The 22,155-nt window shown below is 39.6% G+C and overlaps 1 protein-coding gene across 1 annotated transcript in view; it reads right to left on the bottom strand.

Annotated features, from left to right (window-relative positions):
- TRPC4 (transient receptor potential cation channel subfamily C member 4) overlaps positions 1-21,783 on the bottom strand; it is a 141,174-nt gene extending 119,391 nt beyond the window's left edge. Inside the window, exon 1 of the mRNA XM_071552354.1 lies at positions 21,240-21,783. The gene's annotated coding sequence lies outside the window, so the exon portion shown is untranslated. The remainder of the gene's footprint in view (positions 1-21,239) is intronic.
- Positions 21,784-22,155: the final 372 nt, after the last annotated feature.

Below are 22,155 nucleotides of genomic sequence, written 5' to 3'. Positions count from 1 at the left end.
AAAAGCTTTTACTCACCATACTCAGTCAGGCTCCCCTCTCCTCAAGTTCTCATGACCGCAATGTCCATAACAATTTAGAAAACATTCACAGCACTGCTCAGAAAAAAACCCTGCTAATGACCTGTAGTGAAGGACCTGGGTTTCAGACAGCTGGATCATGATGCAGAGAATGAGTGAAAGACTGAATAAGGCAAGAAAAGCTCTTCAACCATGAACTTCTCTAAGACTCCTCAAAAATAACTTTGCAGGTATGCCAACAGCATTTCATCCAATCCCAAGTAAAATTCTATCCATAAATGCCAAATGGCACTCAAGGAGATGATCCTACCAATTATGACTTGCTCAGATGCTGAGAACACCGACTCGAGAAAGCAACAAAAGGATATGCCCTCCCAGCAAGGAGATATTCCTTCTTCTGCCTCTCCCAAAAGGGAAAAAACCCCAGGTCCTTTTTCATGTCAATGAGAATACAGGTTGCCTGAGTGTTTCTATGTTTCCTGTTTATCTAAACTACGTCTATCAAAGTGGAGGACAGGTTTTGAATGGGAGCATGGCACAAAGAGCAAGAGCCTTCTACTGCCTGTATCTTAAGTATGAATGTCACACATCTCCATTGACTTTCTGAGATTTACACAGAAGCAAGAGATCTTTGGCCTGAGTGAGCAACCTCTGTGAGATCTTGTGGGGCAGTGTATTAGCAATGACACCTTGAGGAGAAGAGCCAAGGGACAGTGGAGCTGCAGCATTGCTAGGGATGCTCTGCAGAAAACACGCATACTGTTCTCTACCATTTCTTCATTTGCTCACACATGGCTGCTATAGGTAGGGCCAATGTTGTTTTTTGGGTGTTTTTTTTTTTTTCTAAAATGGCACCTTTGATGAGGTGAGACAGAAATATGACTATAAACAGTAAATTTATTTTCACAAAAACAGTCCTACAAACAGAGCTAGAAGAAGACTAACCTTCATTCGAAAGCACTTATTTAAATCTCAGTGGGGTTTAATGGTACTTTGAAGGCTTTGCTGTACACAGCCATTACATGTGATGTTGTGAATGTACAGGGCATATAAAAGATTGAATGTATTCAGCTTATGAAAGTCTTCTCATCTTTCCGTGAGTTGTACCACTTTACATGAAGCAAACCTCCAAGGAGACCATTATTTCAGGTCATTTTGTTGGCTACATTTACTTACAAGATTTCTGTTTTACATCACTCCTTGTCCACCATATCCTGAAAAGCAAAAATCCAAGACAGAAACTACAGAAAGATCTGGGTCAGACTGAGTAATACATTTAAGAATTTAGCTACAAAATTATGTATAGGATCTCAAGAAATGTGTCACATTTTCAGATCCTTGAATGCCAAATTCTATGAAGTATTCAGAAGAGAATTTCTTCCTACTCATGTGGAGATTTCTTATTTTTGTGGAGCCACCATATAAAAGTAACTTTTAATATAAATGAAAAGCTATTTTCATTTGAAATGCAAGCAGTGAGGGCAGTTAAAGGAAATAAAGGTGTAGTGACTGAATCTAACTTTTTGTGGAATTGTTGAACTTACAGAACACACTGCAACATTAATTTTTTTCCCCACCTTAAGACATTGATCCTGAACTATTAAAAGTAAAGGAGCCTCTGAGTTCACTGTGTGTGAGTACAAATTTAGGAATGACAAATATGTTTTATTTCCAGAAGAATGCATCATATCCCAGTCAATTCCATTAAAAGGGCCAATAAGCCATAGATATTGCAAAACTGAGCAAGAAAACTCACACTGGCAGGTCCATATTGCAGAACTACATAATACACTCAGATATAGTCACAGTTGTTCCTTGTGTCAAGAAGTCTGATCATGCTTATATAATATGCTTAGGAGAGACTATTAGAAAGAGGAACAAAAGATTTCGGAATAGCTGTACTTCTGTTCAGTTACCTGGTGAGAAAAGCCCTGGGCTGGAATTCAAGATACTGTCGGGTGATATTGGGTGAGTCAGGTTGCTCAGTGACTCACAGAATTAGGATTGTGAAACTGACAAGGGCTGCATACAGAAGAGATGTTACTCTCATTCCTGCTGGGGGAAAAATGCCTGATTCTGTCCTAGCTGAACTTAGTGAAGAAACTGGCCTGATTCAAAACTCAAAAGGAAGTCAATAACCACAAGTTAGAATGGATTTAGGGTGATGCCATTGGACCTATTTGTACATGCATCCAAATTGCACAGGGACATGCTGGTCTGGATCAAAAATACTGATGCTTCCTATATATATAAAAAAAATAAAAAATTTCAAACCACAAAGCTAAGAGCTCTACAAATAATATCTATTGCTAGTTATCAAAGTTGGAAGCTTCTGTTCAGTTATAAACATTTGTGCTTATATGAGTCCACCCACTGTGACTGACAAAAAATAAGAGGGGTGGCCACTTTATAAGACAGAATTTTGTTTTTAAGTGACTCAACTGTTTAGACACTGCAAACATTATGTGTATTATGTGGTATTTGTACTTGCCTTACTATTTTGGGATAATCCAGGGCTGTATGAAAAGCGGCACAACCAGCAGGACGAGTGAGGTGATTCTGCCCCTCTGCTCTAACAAGACCCCGCCTGGAGTGCTGCATCCAGCTCTGGGTTCCTCAGAACAGGAAACACATGGACCTGCCAGAGCAGGTCCAGAGGAGGGACACCAAGACGATCAGAGAGATAGAGTACCTCTCCTATGAAGACAGGCTCAGAGATCTGGGGTTGTTCAGCCTGGAGAAGAGGAGACTTCTGGGAGACCCTATTGCAAGGTTCCAGTACTAGAATGGAGCTTATATAAAAGAAGGACAGCAACTGTTTACATGGGCAGATAGTGATAGGACAAGAGGTAATGGCTTTAAACTGAAAGAGGGTAGATTTAGATTTAGAGTACATATTAGGAAGAAATTCTTCATTGTGTGGGTGGTGAGGCACTGGGACAGGTTGCCCAGAAAAGTTGTGGATGCCCCATCCCTAGAAATGTTCAAGGCCAGGCTGAAAGTAGCTTTGAGCAACCTGGTGTAGTGGGAGGTGTTCCCGCACATGGCAGTAGGGTTGGAACCAGATGATCTCTAATGTCCCTCCAACCCCAACCATTCTATTATTCTATCATTATATAATTAAGCAAACAAAAAACAGTTTGAAAAATTTATGTGGTTAATTCACTTTTGCTTTGCCCAGTACACAGAGGTTTTCAAAATTACAGAACAGATGCTCATACTATGAAATTTTAGAAAAAAATTTGAATATTAAGTTAAAATGTTCAGAAATAAACAGTGATTGAATGGTATCTCTATGTAAGAAAAATGATCGTTTTCTATAATAATTGTTAATGAAAGGAAGCTCTACACAAAAGAAATACCTTCTCGCAAACTACTTGGATGGTATCATTTTCCCAAGCTATCACTTTCCTTAGGCAGTTATTTAGGAAAAAAAATAAAATAAAATTTCAGGCATTTTTAGGAAGAATTTGGAAGTGTTTTCAGGTACTTAGTATGACCTGTGTGAACAATATAGATGTGATTATTTTCAAATAAGGCTGTATATATTAAACTTTTTCTCATTGCAAGCAATTTTTTCTGCATATTTGAATATGACTGGGGCTGAAAGATCTAGAAATTTTGTCCCTAAGAAGTAATTATTTGATGTTATACCCTTTAGCTGTAAAAAACCCCAGCAATACAGTACCATTTCTAAAAGGTGACTTCTTGCTTGTACTATGGCAACTATTTTGCAAGTATTCTTTCTTAAGGAAATGTGAAATAGTATTTACTGCATAAAAATGGCAGAAGTAGCACCACCCACATACTAAAATGTTTATTATACTGTTCCCTGCTATAAGTGTGGTACAGTCTCTGTTTTGGAAGTAACTGTTGGCAATTTTTTTTATACATATTGTCTTTCAGTTCTCAACCGTTCCTACCACATCCTAAAAGTACTATGAAAAATCCAAACTGTAGACTCATAGAATCATTCAGGATGGAAAAGACCTTTGGAAAAGATCATTGAGTTCAACCATTAACTCATCATGAGCTATGACTTCTTCCTTTTGGTATTTTTTCTTGTTACAGTAAGCTAAGTGAAAAGTACAGTCCGAGCATACTCATCTGCAATTTTTATGTCCCTTCATAAAGTATGATTTTTTTTTCCAAGGTAGTAGTTATTATCTAGACCTTGCAAATACATAGTCAGATTATGAGAACAAGATACAGCCTCACATCCTGTAAAACACAAGCAGTCCTTTTCAGGAAGGATGACTTATTCCATATTCTGGTACTGCTATGGCTCCTGCTGTTTTCTCCTGCCCTCCTCCTCCCTGTTCTCTTCTAGTCATAGCACTAACATTTATGATGAGTATAAACAGACCATACTTGGCAATTGAAAGATCTAGATGGCCTGCTTGGGAATATATCTCCAATGTCTGCTTTTGTGGTTTGTTCCTTCATTAGATACGCTTCTAGCAGTGCTGATGGAGCTGAGAGGTCTATCTTGTCTAGCTGATGGGAATTTTCTCTTCCCCTGTTTCTCTATGACTCACTCTTGATTCTCATAAACAAGATAAGTTCTGTTGATAATTATTTCCAAAATGTATGTTTAAATACTTTTTCACCCCAAACAGCCTTAAAATGAAAAGATACTTACTTTTAATTTTACACCAATGAATAATTAAAATTTTGGATGTCTATTTCTTTGTTCATATTTGTTAAACTAGGTAGATGTGACCAGTCACTGACTGATCCCTTTGTTATAATGTCATTTTGTTAACAATAACTGTGCCATGAGAAAATGTGATTGTTCAAGGTAAACAACATCTGCTTTGGACCATTGCAAGTAAGTACAATGACATCAAAAAGAAAAGGAAGAAACTGCTTAAATCAGATGTGAGACCTCTTAATTGTAGAGACATTAGGGTGTAATGTGAGGAGGGCTGTTTTTGAACCAGCATAATGAATTTAAGGGAGCTAAGTCTTGGGCTATATTTGGTTTGCACAACAAGGTTTCCATGGGGGTGGGGGTGGAGTCCAGGGATGAATTCTCTGAGAAGATGCCAGAAGCTTGCCCCATGTCCACTACAGCCAATGCCAGTCAGTCTGAAGATGGACCCACTGTTGGCCAAGGCCCAGCCCACAGCAACAGCGGTAGTGCCTCCATAAGAATGTATTTAAGAAGAGGAAGAACTGCTGCACCACAGTTGGACCAGCAGCTGGACAGGGGAAGTCAGAAAATGTGAGAGAAACAGTCCTGCAGACACCTCCATTGAAGAAGGAGGTAGGGAGTGCTCCAGATGCCAGAGCAGAGATTCCTCTGCAGTCTGTGGTGAAGACCATAGTGAAGCAGGTGGTCCCCCTGCAGCCCATGGTGGTCAAGGAGGGTGCAAAGACCCGTAGCCTGTGAAGGACCCATACCAGATCAGGCGGATGTGCTCTAAGGAGGCTGTGCTCCACACTGGAGCAGGCTCCTGGCAGGACTTGTGACCCTGTGGGGGACCCACACTGGAGCAGTCTGTTCCTGAAGGACTGCACCCCATAGAAGGGACCCACACTAGAATAGAGCATAAAGTACTGTACCCTGTGGTGAGGACCCAAACAAACCAATGCAGGCTGAGCCTTTTTCTTTCTGAAAGAGTAATGCAAATGTGTGATGTACCAAGGGTTTGCATAGAGAAATGTTGTCAGAGAGTGTGATTTCTGTCCATAAGATAAACATGACTCTGGCAAAAATCAGAATTGTCCTAGCCCATGGCTGGGTTATATTTCTGTCAGTACCAGCTGAGGGGAACTTGACTATGAATGGGTGTCAACAGTACTATAATATAAATTCTATATTTTTCAGGTAGATGTGAGAGAAAAGGAAATTGAATGATGACTCCTTTTCCCAACAGGAAAACCTGGAAAAAAATTGAACTGCTAACTTTTTATTAAAGGATCTCTGATTTATTTTCTTTGGCTGTCTTGAAAAGAAATACATACACTTACATTTTACACCTCAAGTCTGAAGAAAAAGTGGGATTGTAACTTTGTGATACATGTAATTAGAGTGAAAAAGAAAGAAAAGAATAGTGGATTCTTCATGGCTCAGTGAGTAGTCTCCCTACTCTTATTTTCAGTATTATATGACTCAGTAAATTCCTATTTTATTAAATTCTACAGTACCACAACCTGAGATACATTTTTAACAAACTCAGAATGACAAGTTCAGCTGGGCATAGAGTCATTAGGGTGCAAAACCAGTGAAAGTTGAAGGGAATAGTGAAAGTTCTTCTACAAGTTGCATTAAATCCATATGCTACAGTGAGTATATGGGAACTAAAAGAACTGATTTCTAGCATTAGCAAGCCTTTCTACAAAGTAATGATTCATGTTTTTCAAGGCTGTTTGATTTTTATTTATTTCTCGCTAATTAGAAGAATAGAAGATATGTTCCCAACATATTTTACAAATCTTGCTTTCTTGTCTCTGCCTAAATGATTCAGGACCAGTTATATTCTCACATGCCTTAGCTATCTCTGCCAAGTTGGCTTGAGAGGGGAAAAAAGTACTCTGTAACTCTTCTTTGATAGAAAGAGACAAGGTAAACAATTTGGACTCGTGATTCTCAAAAGATAAGATGAATTTTCTCTAATAACTATGCCTAGTTCCTGTCAAACAAAATTTGCTTCACTCATACTAATGTAAATGTATATATGTTTGTAGTTTAAGAGTGGCACAAAGGATTGAACATACGTTTCTCTGCTCCTCATTTAAAAAAAAAAAAAAAGAGAGACAGTAGCACCAAAAACACTCAAACAAGGGCAGCAGAATGATTAAACTTATAGAAAACCTCCCAGAAGTGGAATGACTAAGATGCAAATCTTCACTCTGTAAAAGAATTACAGATGGATGGTGCAACATGGGTCTGTGTAATTATGGCTGTCATGTAAAGGACAGACATAAGTTAATTGTTCACTGGCTTTTCAGATATAAGATCCAGAAGCAATCAAAAAAAAATACAGGCAGTAAGAGTCAGGTTCAAGAAAAAGAAAAGCTGATGAGTTTTCAGGCAATTACTTGAGGAATTCATTGTTGAAGAATTGTGAAGATGCTAAAACTACCTATGGGTCATATAGAAGATTGGATGAGTTTATGAAACAAAAATCCAGAGAGTATGTCAAAACACAGAGAAACTGCATGTGGCAAAGTAAGACTGTCCACTAAAATTGGAGTCTGGTAGAGTACTGCAAAAAATGATGGTACATGATTGTATTCTCTTACTGTCCTTCTATTGATAGACTTTTTGACACTGTTAAACACCTGCTATTAGGTTTAAAAAATTTAGATGCAGGCAGTGAGGCTGTGACTGTATTTGAATCAGCTGAAAAATGTTCAATAATGTCAAAATAGCTTATTTTTCTTCATTTATCATCTTCCAGGTTGTAATCTAGCACAGATTACAAATTCATTGTGTTACTTTGCACAGGTAATGAGATTTACACACCCTATATCAGGAAATCAGCACAATTTTTACAGTACTTTCAAAGAGACAAATTATTAAGATCAGCTGACACTTCAAATGGTAGTCTTTCACTTTGATTGTTTTTATTTGGAGAAAAAGGATTGTTTTCATTGTTCAGCTTCATCTATCTGTTCAAGTAGACTATATTAATTTTCAGAGCTCTGTTTCAACTCTTTCTTTGTTTGGAGCCTCTCCTACTTGACTGCCAGGACACCATCTACCTCTTGGTCTGTGTTGCTCCTTATTTGACAGCTAGACAATACTAAATACAATTAAGAATTTATTCCACCCAAATACATTATTCATTTGACTCGCAAAACTGCCAGAACTATTACAGTTCAGCAATTATAACCATGACACTGCATAGTTGACTTTTGGTGTCACTCAGATGTTTTTTAAGGCTCCAGTGGTATTATTGTATTTTGTTTTCTTTGTGCTTTCCTAGGAAATTTTAAGTGCATTCTCATGTATCCTTTGATTTCTTCCATGAGAAGTCTCCAAGATGGTATTTTGGTAAAATGCTCCATCCTCTACTGGCAACACTCCAGTAAGCCAGTTTTTCCTGCTTACAGTGTCTCTCAACTTGGACTGCCATTAAAATATCAAAGGCGTTACAACTACTCGGTAGCTGAAGTAATATCACAGCTGAAGTCAGTGGCAAAGTGAACTCTGACTTATCTAGGTAGGCTGGGGTTAAGGAAATTATAACGTCATTATTACAGAATTTCTGTTTAAATGTGCAAGATACTATAGGTCAGAAAGCAATAAAGAACTAACATACATATATCTACAAATACACTACAAATGCAACTCAATAGCTCTAGTTATTGCATAGCCTAGAAACTACTGCTTATCAAATTACTACTGGCCCTTTCAGTCATCAGCACTAGAAAATGACAGACCAACTGATTTTGACTCACTGTGATCTAGCTATGCTGTACCATTCAATCTTTTAATCTTCTACTTCCAGTTATCTCTTTCCCCTTCAACAAACCATAGTTTTATCTACTCCTAAAACCTCTTTGAAATCTCTTCAGTGTTTGTCTGTTCTCCAGTGTGCTTCCTTCTAGTCTGTGTGTTTTACTTGAACAGTTTTTTAATCTTTTGGAATTGAACAGCTGTTAAACCTTCTTTCAAACTGATGTTAGTTACTATTGCTTTCTGTTCTCAACTCTAATCCTGTTTACACCTCTAATCCTGTAGCAACTTCTTCCCTTTTTAATTTTTCTTTTTAAATAAAACTTGAAATAGACATTTTGGGAATGGCCTCTTCTTGTTTTCATCATTATAGGAAACTTCAGTCATGTTTCCGACCACTACTAAAACCCCAAAAGGCATCACAGAAAAATGAGCAAGATGAAGCTTACAGTTACCCTTTTTGCAACTTCAGCACTCTGATTAGAAACAGCTTAATTTTCAGCAATCGAGAGATATTAAGCTATGATTCCTAGGATCTCTCATTCAATAAAGAACTTTCAGAGGTTGTCACAGCCTCTCGTATACCTGAAGACAATAATTGCCCCTGAAAAGAACTATTTAGTTTCTCCGCATTGGCATTCAAGGCTTAGACAGCTGGAGGAGCAATCCCAGTACCCTCAGTTTTGTCTGTGTTCCAGCACTTGGACAGACCTGGTGTAGTTTGGGGGTTTTGTATGACATGGTGAAATAATTACAATTCTTAAAAATAGAATATATGATTATAAAACAAGGAGATAAAAGTAGGCTGTTAAAGGAAAGAACTGTGAAAACCTGTCTATGAAAATCTATCACCCAATCCATGAAGAAAATAGCCTGCTGTATGAATCTCATCAAAAAATGGACTTTGTCTGTTCTTCAGAACAGCTGTTGCTGACTTTGCTTGAGCTGGCAAATCTATTTTGTATACAGCTTTTGGCTATCATCTTCATTTCTGACCTGACAATCCAAGTCAAATCCTTGCATTTTATTATTTTTTTTTTTGCAAGCACTTAGCACTTACCCTTATTTGATCTTGGAAGTTACCAGTTCCACTGCATAAGTTACCAGACTGCAGCAGATAAATTATCTGCAGATGATAGATATTGATGATTAATGACTTAGAAGTAATTTAACTTTTTTTTTTCATGTGACAATTCTGAAAGCTTTAAAATATATTTTTAAGCATATGAGATCAAAAACTGAAAAGTAATTTCTATGGAGCAGTTTGTGACTAACTCAAACACAGTTATCCAGAGAAGTCAAAGGGATTAACTGGCTTTGACCCCTCCAGTTCTGTTACACTCAGCCACCCTGTGCAGCTACGTCACAGGTTCAGGCAAAACAAAGTGGGAGTTTGTTCAGTGTTTTGTTGACAGGCAAGCGCAGAGATGATCAAGAGGTTTAAGGCAAGAAGATGGAATCTTGGTTAAGTGTTTCTTGTTTGTATCAAGAAAGGTGATTTATCAGGGATTTCAAGTAACTACTTTTCTGAACCAATCAGCGAGGAACTTATGCAGGTGCATGTCACAGGGTGACTGAAACTATCAGGCCAGGCTGATGTTTTCTATATTGCCTTTGATCATTTACACCACTTATGCTAAGGGACCCCTTTGCCTTGTCTGTATCTTCCCTCTCTATTTTTACAACAGTTCTTACACTCAAGTGCTGGAGATTACAAAAGACAACCAGCTCCAAGGCTTCTGCCATTGCAATGACTCTTTGTAAAACATCCAGCAGGATCCTGAAGGATCATATCACAGAATCCTAGAAGGGTTTAGGTTGGAAGAGGCATTAAGATCACCTAGTTCCAACCCCTTGGCCATGGGCAGGGATGCCACCCACTAGAACAGGCTGCTCAGAACCCCACCCAACCTGGCCTTGAACACTCCCAGGGATGGGGCAGCCACAACTTCTTTGGACTATCATTTCAATTTATATTACACACACTTTGGTCTCTACACTCAAAAGTTGATTTCTGAGAAAGTTTTAAAACAGTGTAACACAAGAGTATCCTGCCTCTTTTCAGAAGGTTTCCCTGACAGCCACCGAGTGCAGTTCATCCAAGGAGAAAACAGTTAAAAAATGTTTTTGTTAGACTTACATGAATCTGAACATTGCTGTGTTTTTTAACTGGATGAGTTATTATTTCTGCATAAAAGTCTACCAAAACTTTCCTTCTGGATAATAAACAAAGTGAAAGATAATGGATCAGTCTTAGTCAAGCTGTATTTGCTACTAGACTTAAGAAAAAATTCCCTTGTAGGAGCTGTGTCTGTTTGCACAGTGTCAGGGCTGTCAGCTCCATGGCCAGAAGTTGCTGGCTTTTAAGAACCCTACATCTTCCACGAGTCTCTAAACTCATGAGGAAAGGAACTGTCTACAAATTTTCTGTGTCCTGGTAGTTTGCCATTAAGCTAAATTCGCAGTTCTTCTCTGTTTGGGGTGGGAAAGCATTACTTGGCCAAGAACTGGATGCAGTCACATAGTGTTTAAATCACATAAGCAAGTGCAGAGAGAGGTAAATATTCCCAGAGAACAAGATACAGATATAACTCTGTGTATACTCACACAATATAGACACTTTGATGGGCTGTACTCCTGACCTCTGGGTAGCTTTTCTCTTTCACTCACCAGAGCAAGCATTAACCTTTTGTGTGTCTCACTCACCTCGTGTACATAAATATCTCTCTATATACGTAAATACACTGTTTTGCATGTATATAAAGACATGCGCTACATATATATATATGCACAAAACTGTAAGAATCTATAAGCATATTTTTGCACAGAATACAATTGGAGCATCCACAAATCTGGAAATCATTCATATTATGGATGCAAACACTATCATTAACTTCAAAATTATCAAAATATAAACAGAATTATTTGCTTTTCCCTATTAAACCTGCTAGTGGAATATCCACACTGGAAATTAACTTTACTGCAGTGTTTTGAGCTATTACTCAGAAGAGATATTGAAATGTCACAAGACATTAAGCAAAGCTGAGGAAACTGAACAAAAATTTTGATCATTCCTTAGTAACAAAATATCTGGTTTCATTGGTGACATAAGCGGATGAAATGAAGAAACTATTTTACCTCAGGTTCAATGAAGTTTATGTGGTCTACTAGGAGTATTAATAGTAGCCAATATATTGAATTTATAACAGTGCACTAGAGTGTTCCTTATAATAGAGATTTCTAAGCCTGATTATTTTTTTCATTTGATGTGCTATAAACTTGAAATGGCAATCAGTTTTCTGGCAATTCTATAAACACCTGTTCAGAATGGCTCCTAAAGCTATTAAAAAGGAAGTGTGATTTTAAAATTGCCCATATGATCCCCTACTTGATTTTCACTCTTAAAGCAAATTCCCCGGCAACAGAAAGAAGCAGGAATTCTTATAATCAAATGCAGTGAGATGTTAGTTCTTGTCAACTATAACAGTATACTTGAAAGAAAGCTTCACTGCTTCCCTCTACAAAGATTCAATATATGACTCTGTAAGCTGCAACAGAAAAAAGTATTTAGACAGAGAATGAAGAAAATTGTATATTACACAGGACAGACGCAGCTTGCAACCATAGCAACGATGGCAAATGTTTTAGGACTACATATTTTTTCTAAAATACTTAAGAGCAGCAAGATTTTGGATTAGATTCTCCACAACTTGTAATTGCATTGACTGCATCAGAGTGGAGAAATAGAAATATATTTTTCATAAACTGCTAAATTATTGAGAAGAAACAAGAAACTGCCAGAGCATTGTAATTCTCCTGGAACCAAGAAGACAAATTTTCAAAATTACATCTTCCATCTCAACCAACGCATGTATGATTGATGAGAAGGCACAGTTGTTTCAGTTTGTATTTTGTAAAATTTCACATAAAGGTGTTAGAATTTCAAATTACTTTGACCATTACCATAATTTTAAATTCATCTGTGATCTTCATACTTCTCTAACACGAAAGAACACACATAGGTGCCATCTACAACAAATACACCAATATTGAGGAAAATGTCTTATACCAAGAAGAGGAACAAAGCCAGTTCTTAACAAGAAGCATCCTCTGAAGCGCTTCTTTGAGTAGAACACCAAGGTTTCTTTACACTTGAATACTTTCTTGAATTAAAGTTAAATTAGAAAACATGGAGAACATTTTATTTCTTAAAATTAATTTAATCATGTGCTGACCATAAAGCTTTGCTGTTATGAGTTGTTAATTGGTTTAGGTAATTTTTATTGTAGACTTTGTTTTCCAGCAATAGATTTAAGTAAAGTGTTAAAATAACAGTAAATAGGCAATTAGGCAAGAAAACACTAATATCGTAACATAACTAGAATGCCATTTTTCCCCAGTATACTTGTCTACCAAACCACTATGTTTACAGAAGGAAATCAAGCCTTTAAAGATGTCTATTACTTAACTGTCAATGGGAGTATGATGAGCATGATCTGACCTATTTAAATGCACTAGTGTCTCTCAGCAATCATGGTCTTCATTGTCCTTTATTTACATGACTTTTTTGAAATGAAAACACCTACTGTTTTGTCCATTCTATCCTCCCAGAAGTCCCACTCATGCCGTTGCTACCTTGCTCAAAGTCAGCAAACCTTGGTTTTAAGAGAAGCCTGGTTATATATTATTACTGAAAAGAATTATTAATCAGCAATGACTCTTCCTGAAAATAAGGACATGTGGGATTTGGGCAGCACAAGATATTTGGGATGAGTGAGAAATCCTTCTTTGATCCTAACCACCCCTATAAATCCACCTTGTGCAGTCAGTTAGTTCAGTCGGTCAGTGCAGCTCTGAGTCTAGATTAGTGCCCACCCAAAGAAATGCAACCCAGTTCACAAAGCATCTCCTGTTTCCCTCCCCTGTTGGCAAAATCACACTCAAAAAATGGAGTTTCAAAACCCTGCTCAGTCTGCTTAAATATTGTGAAAAAAAGCAAATTTTAAATTAAAAAAAAGTAATATGGAAGTTTAGTCTCTGTAAAGACATTGCAGCAAAATAAATGTAATCATCTCAGACTACATCAGAATTTGGTACCACTGGCATCAGTGCATAAACAAATATGCTCAATGTTAATATCACTAAGTTAAACAATCATTAATAAAATATTATTATGTAAGTGGGCAGACAAAATATTATTTTTCAATTGCTCTGCACTGCCTTGGTGCCTTTTACAAGAAAATACAAGAGTAGTTACAGCCCAGGAATTAGTGCAAATACCCACCTGTGCCATTAATTTGCAATATGTGATCTTTGTGCCATACTACAGCACATTCCTCATATTAGACTTAGGAAGCTTTATTAATCATTATTTGACACAATAAAGTACTTCAATTTAAAGCATTTGAAAAATAAAGGTGAGACACATATTTGATAAGAGAGGAATCTAAAACACTGACAGCCAAGGCTGGTTTGTCATCCCAATTTTTGCATTATTACAAATAGGAAAAAATGCACCTCCTGCAGAGGGCAATTAATTTCCTTCAAGATAGGTCATATGAATCAACTTATGAAATTACTAAATTCTTTCTGAAGGTGATACAGACTCACAGGTCTAACCTTACAGTATCTAGATGAATTCAAAGACAAGCAGTTAATTACTGCCTTTTGAATGACAGTTTTGTAGCTAAGAGGCTAAAGATAAATTAGACATTGTTCTGTAGGCAACTTGTTTGTGGTTTTATCTGAGGACAAAATTCCTTCTGTAGGGAATCTGTTATCTAGTTAAAGCCACTATAGGGAAAGCATATGTTTTTGAAACTGATGGTTTTGCAGGTATAAATGTATTATATAACACATTAAATTGGAAAAACAAACTCATTATGCCAGCACAAACAAGTCCAAGGTATTGACTGCAGCTCTCATCACTTTCAGTGATTACTATCAAAAATGAATGGCCAGTATCTCTCCCAGTTTAAGAAAAAAATGCTGTCAGTATAAGCAAAATACAAATAGAATATTTCACTTATTTTCCGGTGGAAGAAAGGCAGGATACACGCAGCAGTAAGTGCTGTTTTGAAGTGTTTAATAATAATGAACATTTGCACATGAACAGCAGTTAAAACAACTATGTGATCACGAGAGATAATTTCTATTGCAATGATGTGTTCAGTAGACCAAGGTACACTGTAAGACTGGCAATGCTGAGAGCATCTGAAGAGAAACTGTGCTTGCTTTCCCTTGCTCCACAGATGCAATGTGTTCTCTCCCGGAAAAGGGACACCTTGCACTCGCAGGAGGCAGGATGTGAGCACCCAGAACTGTGTGTTCTTCTTTTAAAAGAGTCTAGCTGACACTCCCATTTCCCTTGGCACAGCTAGAAGCTGTATTTCAGCTACCCAATCCAACCACACAAACTCCTAAAAATTTTGAGAACAGACAACAGGATATCTAAATTATATTGCAGCAATCTGTTACTGTTAAGAGGTCTATATCAAATCATAAAAGTCAATAGGACCTTCCCTCGGAAGAAAACATGTCTATTTATTGTCTCCCCTGGAAATGTTTCGGGGTTTTTTTGAGGGGGTATTTTTTGTTGTTTTTTTTTTCTTTTTGACACCACTAGGATAAAGTTCCTCTCACCTTCAGCTGTATCAAATCAAACAACGATCAGCAACAATAAATACCTGATTCTTTCCACTCTATATCAGGTGTAAATTAGATGGATTGGTTTGTTCACTGGGGGTTTCTGTCTCTCTCCAGTGACTATACAAGGAACGTAGGTGATTGATGTTTACAGCTACAATCAAATCTGTGGGGACTAGGTCAAAAAAGAAAAGATAACAAACAGATATTTGCTGTAAAACCCCCTTTGTAGGTATTTCAAAATTTGCCTTTTTTTTTTGTTTTAATTTAAATGACTGGGGGTAATTTTAAATCAGATACAAAATGATCATCTGTCTTCCACTACACTCCCATTGATCATTTCTTTACTTAAAAAATAAATTGGCCTGCTTTACTTTTTATAATGGGAGTAACTGTAGCAAATCAACACATGGAATACAATATTAATTGGTAAGACAAACTACATTTAAATTATATCAATTTTTAGTAAAAAAATATAGAAGGCAATATAATTTTCACTGGATGTAAACTTGGTGCTCTATCTGCTTAGTTCAGTACTCTCAGGTCTGACACCAAACTGCCAATCTGCTAAAAACATCTGTATGCTAGGAAATACTAGATTTTATCTTCAAATTAGTAGCTTTTAGTATTCTTCCTCTGGTTTAGAGCACCACAGAAGCAACACAGGCAAAAGTTTGCCCATTAATTTAATGCAGACAGGACAGTATTGATTTTCCTAGGACTGCTAACCTCCCCCAGTGTGAGTGGGTACTTTGATTAAATGATGGTTTAAGGGAGAAAAGGGAGAAATTTGAATTCTCAATTAATCTCACATGCAGTCTACTCCAGTAAGGTCCTTACCAGCAGAATGCCTACATCTCTTCATAAGGAATAAGCAAAGCTCTCAGGCCAGGCAAATTTCTCACCATACAGACCTGTAGTAATGCTCCTCTCATGTTTGATGACCTCGGTTAATAATCATACTCACTACTTGGCCATCACTGAAAAATTTGCTGGGCTGCTTGGCAGCTGCTGCCTCTCTCTCACAGAAATGAGAACCAGACACCTGAGCCGAAAAGTTACATAAGTTTTAAGTAGTTATTGACAGTTTGCATAAGACTCTGTTTTCTGAAGAATTCTGTGTAAGGAAACTGGATTGCCGAGGTGGTAGCTGGCAAAATTTCAGAAGTGGAAGTCCAATAGGCAGTTCTAGGTTCATGCTATTTACAGACTGTTCCAAAGTTAGCATAGCAGCTTGGAGCATGTGCATGAATGTTTTGGTTTGTTTGGGATTTTTTTTTTGAATGTACATTTTAGCCTAAATGTAGCAACCATTTGTCCTGGATCTACTGACCTCTGTGCTTATTCAACCTTTATGATGTACTACCACAGCCTGCTCTGCACAGCTGGGATTCAGCTAATCTCTCTCAGGAAGGAAGGTTCCTTGTCTTGGCTCTTGCTGCATAGTTAATAAAGACAGGCACCTCTAGAGGATGCTTGTTCAGCTATAAAGGAGATGAGAAAATACAGAGGATGTTTTACTCTCTGCTTCTGCCTTTCTCTTTCCAAGAAAGGAAGAGAGATACTACAGGTTCATTTCAATAACTGACAAATTGGTATCTCCTGTCAGTTCAGGGTTATCAGATGTACCCACAAAAGGTTAGCCGGAATGTTACAAGACCTGCAGGAGACTGGTGTTCTCCTGGGGTGCCATCTCTAAGTCAAATGAACTGCACTTTGCATGACTAGCTGGCACAAGGACACGAGGAGCCTAGTACCTGCTTTTCCAGCGTGGTCTTAGGATATGTAGGCAGTTAAATGCCTCCCTGACATCCGATCCCGTCAGATCTCGGAAGCTAAGCAGGGTCAGCCCCGGATTAGTACTTGGATGGGAGACCTCCTGGGAAATACCAGGTGCTGTAGGTTCTAGTCCTGAGGACTTCACTGGCACTATCCAAGCTTGCTCGGCCGTGGCAGATGAACCTCAGGACTTAAACAGTGGGGCCACTTCTGCGTACGCTGAGCCTCACCTAAAATCCACTGCCCAGCAGGCTGGAAGGGCACACCCACGGGGGGACAGCCCTTCCCAAATCTTCGTTCGCGAAGCTGAGCCACACACACACTCATTACTTAGAATATGAATGAAGGTAGCATGTTTTATTATTCTCTGAGCAAAGGAAGGATGTACTTGTAGCCCTTGAACCAGGTATTAGAAGAGATCTCTTTAAAAACCAAAATGAAACAGAAAGATCTTAGGTATCCTGGAAACCAGTGTGTATTGAGCTAGGACTGGAAGATCTTAGAAGCACCCCCATGAGGCTTGGCTGCTCAGTGACTGTCTGTACACCAGAGGTGGGATAGGGGTGTTTGCCTCCCGGGCAAAGGTTGCTTGCTCCTCAGAAGTTTTCAATGATATGTAGGAAGGATATCCAGAAGAATCCCATAACCTCTGTCTCAGAAAAGCCCTGTGAAAAATCTTTCTCCATCTATTGTTCCCCTTTCTACCTATTGAATAATATACCAGATAATATTGTTATAACATTCAAATGGTTCATCTGACAGGTACAAGTATGGCAGAAGCTTTTGAGATCAGTGTATTGAGCACAGACTCAGTAACCAAGCAATTGCAGAAGCTGTGACAGACTTCATAGATTAGGTTTCACTGGTTCATAATCTTAAACGTATGTAAAATTCACTCAAATTCAAGGAAGTTTTCCTGTCCCACTTCAGCCCACATTTGCTGAAAAATAGCTGTAAAAAAAAGTATTTTTTACCCAATGTTCTCTTCAGTTTTTGTCTCACACCAGTCACAATCTAAATCAGAAATAAGAGGTTGTAAGAGAGTGGAAGAAGCACTTTGAGAATTTAAACCGAAACAGAAGCTTTAAGGGAAAAAAAAAAAAAAATCACCAAAACCAAAAAATAAACCAAACCAGCCCAGAACTCCAAGAAGAATATGACATAATAGATAACTCATTTATTTGTTATTTTTGTGTCATGGCACACTGAAGTTTTTAATTTCTTCAATATGCACAGAAATTATGTCTTATTTTCAGTTGTTGTTTTTGATAGCCTCAATTTCTATTTGAATGAAAAAGCACCTATGAAGGTTTCTGCATGAGTATCTCTTACAGAAAGAAGATCTAATTTACTCAGCCTTTCTCTCTGTTGACTACACAAAACTATATTCACTAATATAGTTTTAACCAGGGTTTTTTGGTTGGTTGGTTGGTTGGTTTTTGTTGTTTTTTTTTGGGGGGGTTGGTTTTTTTTGGTTTTTTTTTTTTTACTTTAACAAAACACAGTGGACATGAACACCCAGGCAACATTGTTGCTGGTGTTATACTAAAATGCTACACTACTTAATTTCGTGTTGGTCTAGTAAACTAAGAGCAAGGTTGGCCATCTTAATGGATTCAGGACTTAGATAGTTTCTGGAATCTTGTTTATTTGTTGTCACAAAACATGGTGATGCAAGATTGATATATGCCAAGTTGTACCTTCAACCTTCTTCCAATAATTAAAAATGTAATTGAGAAAGTAACCAGAATATAGCCAATACAAATTCAAACTGAACAAAAAAAGTAATGATAAAATTGATACTCATAAAATCATTAAGTGTCTGAACAGAACAATGCTTCATCTGTTCTTGTCTGCTCTTTCTTGAAACAGGTTATAACAGAATCTTTTCTTCCCGCTTCTATGTTGCCTTTCCGTAAGAAAAGTTTTGGTGACTTAGTCATATTTTTCAAAATCAATTCAGTTCCTTTTAGCACTAATTACCAGCATCACCGGAGGCAGGCAGAGATGCCACACAGGATTTTTCCCTGTTGATTTTGTCACCTCACTCCAGTGAATCAAATCCCAGAAAAAGGTGACAGAATAAACAGTGTACTGGTATGGTGACAGGTCTTAGAAATTGGGAGGAGCAGTCATGTTCATTTTTCCTTGTCATTTAAGTCAGGCAATACACACACAAACACACACACACAAACACATACACACAAGTGAGAACTAGTCCCTTAACAGTTTTCTTTATGTCCATCTTTCAATATATACTTGGTGGGCTCTCCACACTGCAGTAATGCAAATGTACTGTCACCAAGAGCAGAGCCTCATTCCTCAGGACCCAATATTTCCAGCAGATAAGCAAAGATATCTCAAAAAGATACTCAAAATCATACCAGATCTGTAGTGACCTCAATTGACTTAAATTTCAGTTAGCAGTATTTGGCTCTGAATCACATGAGATAAGAAATGGAATTTTTTCCTGAAGCTATTTTAAGGGCAATGACTACTATACATAGAGACAGAGTAAGTGGCTGAAGTTAAATTTAAAAGACAGACATATTTTTGTTTTGCTGTTTCCAAATAGAGTCTCATCTGTTTCTAAGTCTGAACAACTGACAAAAAAGAGGAAAAACAATAGTAAAGAACCCCATCCCTCTGCAAACAAAACCAAGGTTTTTCAGTGGAGAATGCAACATCAAAGGAAAACCAAACTGTTTGATTTCATCTATTTTGATATTAAAGGACAAAGCTTATTTCTGAGTCTTGCCCAGAAAAGGGATGTAAATTCAGATCTTTCATAAATCCAGAATTTCTGCTAGTCTTAAGACAGGTCCAAAGCAGTCTCACTCCGGTGCCTGGCTTCTCTGACTGTGCATGAAACTCTTGCTTAAGTGAATGAAGTTAAATATAGAAAAATTCAGTGTGCTTGCATAGGTAACCTTACTAAGCTATGCAGGTCTGGGCTTTGGAGCAAGTAACATAAGCACTGAAACCTATGTCACTGCAGTACAATTAAATTTGAAATTTCAAGCAGACTGGACTTAAAGGTGCTGGAACATTGGTATTTAGTTTAGTACGTAGACGTTGAAATAAACTATTTCCCAATCTGTCTATGCTGCAGTCTATAGAAAATCTGTATGTGTATTGTTTCATTGTTTCTTATAAAAAGAATATCTCTCTCTCAGATGAAACTGAGCTGCAATCTGTTACTTTTTTTTCTTTTTTGAGGAGTATCCATTCTCTGTAACAAAAATACAGACAAGAAAGTGTTTTTATTTACTTCCACCTAAAAGGTGTTTTAGCATTGCAAGAGCCATCTACAAGTCATGCTTAGAGAAATACAAAATTTGGTTGCCATGCTAACAGGAAATCATTCAACTGAGTCCAGTAAAACAAAAGTGCATAAATGACATTTCCTGGTAAAAATAGGAAAATACTACATTAACAAGGCTGCAGATTTTGCCAACTGCAGACAATTTCATAGTTATGTTCCTCTGTAGAGTGCTGAATTTCTGTAGGCATTTCAATATCTAGAGCATCAGCTGCTTCTTCCCAACAGGACTATGGCTTCTGTCCGAACGTCTCAAGAATCAGGACCTTGCTGCTGTAAACCCCACATGGGCATGAACCCCATCAGCCCCTTTCTGTGTTCCCTGAGCCATCCCATGGCCCACTTCATGCTGCTCTATTCCTGCCACCTACATCCCACCGTCCTCCAGGTACCTCCTAGGGGGCTTCCTGACTGGACCCCAACCTTCCCTGCAGGGTCCCTGTGCACTTCACTAGCGGGGAGAGAGGTCTCCTCGGGGGGCACCCCTGCGGGGACACCTAAGCTGCGGCCCGGGGGGAGCAGCAGCAGCTCCCGTTGCACTCCGGCTCCCGCACCCCACCCGTGTGCGTGTCATGTGAACTCTCGCTGTGGCGCTGCCGGGGGCCGCGGTGCCTTCAGCGCCGTCCGGGCCGGCAGGACCCGCGGGGGCGAGGGCGAGCCAGCGGAGCTCCCACCTGCGACCACCCTCGCCTGTGCCGGGCGCGGGTGGCAGATGCGGAGCCTCCTCCGCCCCCGCAGAACGGCCTCCGCCCGCTCAATCCCGGACCTCCGGGTGTTCCGCTATCCTGCAGGTGTCACCCAGCGACCAAAGGATGCTGCTTCCCACCGCACCGGAGGAAAACACGTTTATTACATACAAGAGAAAGGAAGAGATGCTAATGCTTCTCTGGACTGTCACCAAGGGCGTGCACGATGTCGCTTCATGTTGCTTGCGCTGGCGCAAAAAGTTACCTCAGACAGTCCTAGAGACTTTCTTTTTTTTTTTTTTTTTTTTTGAGGAACAAAAGAGTAATCAAAATCTCAAAAAGAGAATAGATTAAAGGATCAAACTTGACGCGAACTTACTTGGTTTAGGTGCTTGCGTTGACAGCCGGCATCTTCCATTAGCAGTTTTAACAGGTCACATTTTCCCATGGAAGCTGTACCCTTTTCAATCCCGTTTGCAAATTAAATCCCTTTAGAAGGTGTGTGTTTTATTTCACTGGCTGTCGTCCACGTTGGCCAGTACCCCCGCTTATAACTTTATTTTCTCCATGTTTGCCACCCATGCAGGCACCCTCGGACGCACGCCCAGGACTCAGCGGGTGCCCATCACCTCCGGCCGGGGGGACCGTGCCTGCCGCCGGGCTCCGCTGCAACAGATGAGAGGCAGGTTCTTCCCTGGCTGCTTAGTGCGGCGTCTCCTTGTTCCCGCGGGGAGCCTCATGCCGGCTGTGAAAAGTAACAGCTCCTCTCGATGCGGCGGTCCCCTCCGGAGCGCAGGCTGCGCGGCGAGGGGAGGGAAGACACCGAAACACCGGCAGAAGGAGCGCAGAGGGGTACACGCCGGGGTTCTCCGACCTTTCCTGCGCTCTCTCCTTGGCCGGCGGCAAGCTCTGCCTCAGCGGGCGCCCTCCCGCCGCCCTCCGCCTGCCCGCCCCCGCCGCGCTGCCCCCCGCGCTGCCCCCCGCGGCCGCGCCGATCCCCTCGCCCGCCGCGCCCGCAGCGCCGCTGCCCGTCCGCCTGCGCCCCCCTGCGGGCGCGCCGCGCCCCGCGCCCGGCTCCGCGGGGCCCCGCGCAGAGGCCGCCCCGGGGCGCTCCGCTGTGAGAGGCTCAGCGGTCCCTCCCCGCCGAAAGGGAGGAGCGAAAAGGCACCCACCGGGCGCTGGAGGGCGGCTCGTCAAAGAGCCGAGAACGCGCGCCGCTCGGGACCGCTCAGAGGCAGACGTAGCAAGGAGCAGCCTCGACTCCGGAGAAAGTTCGCTGCTACGTGGCTGCTCAT

The sequence above is a fragment of the Pithys albifrons genome, chromosome 1 (assembly GCF_047495875.1).
Source record: "Pithys albifrons albifrons isolate INPA30051 chromosome 1, PitAlb_v1, whole genome shotgun sequence".
In the NCBI taxonomy this organism is placed as follows: domain Eukaryota; kingdom Metazoa; phylum Chordata; class Aves; order Passeriformes; family Thamnophilidae; genus Pithys; species Pithys albifrons.
Note: the sequence above shows the minus strand (reverse complement) of the source record. Positions and strands in the feature narration are given on the sequence as shown.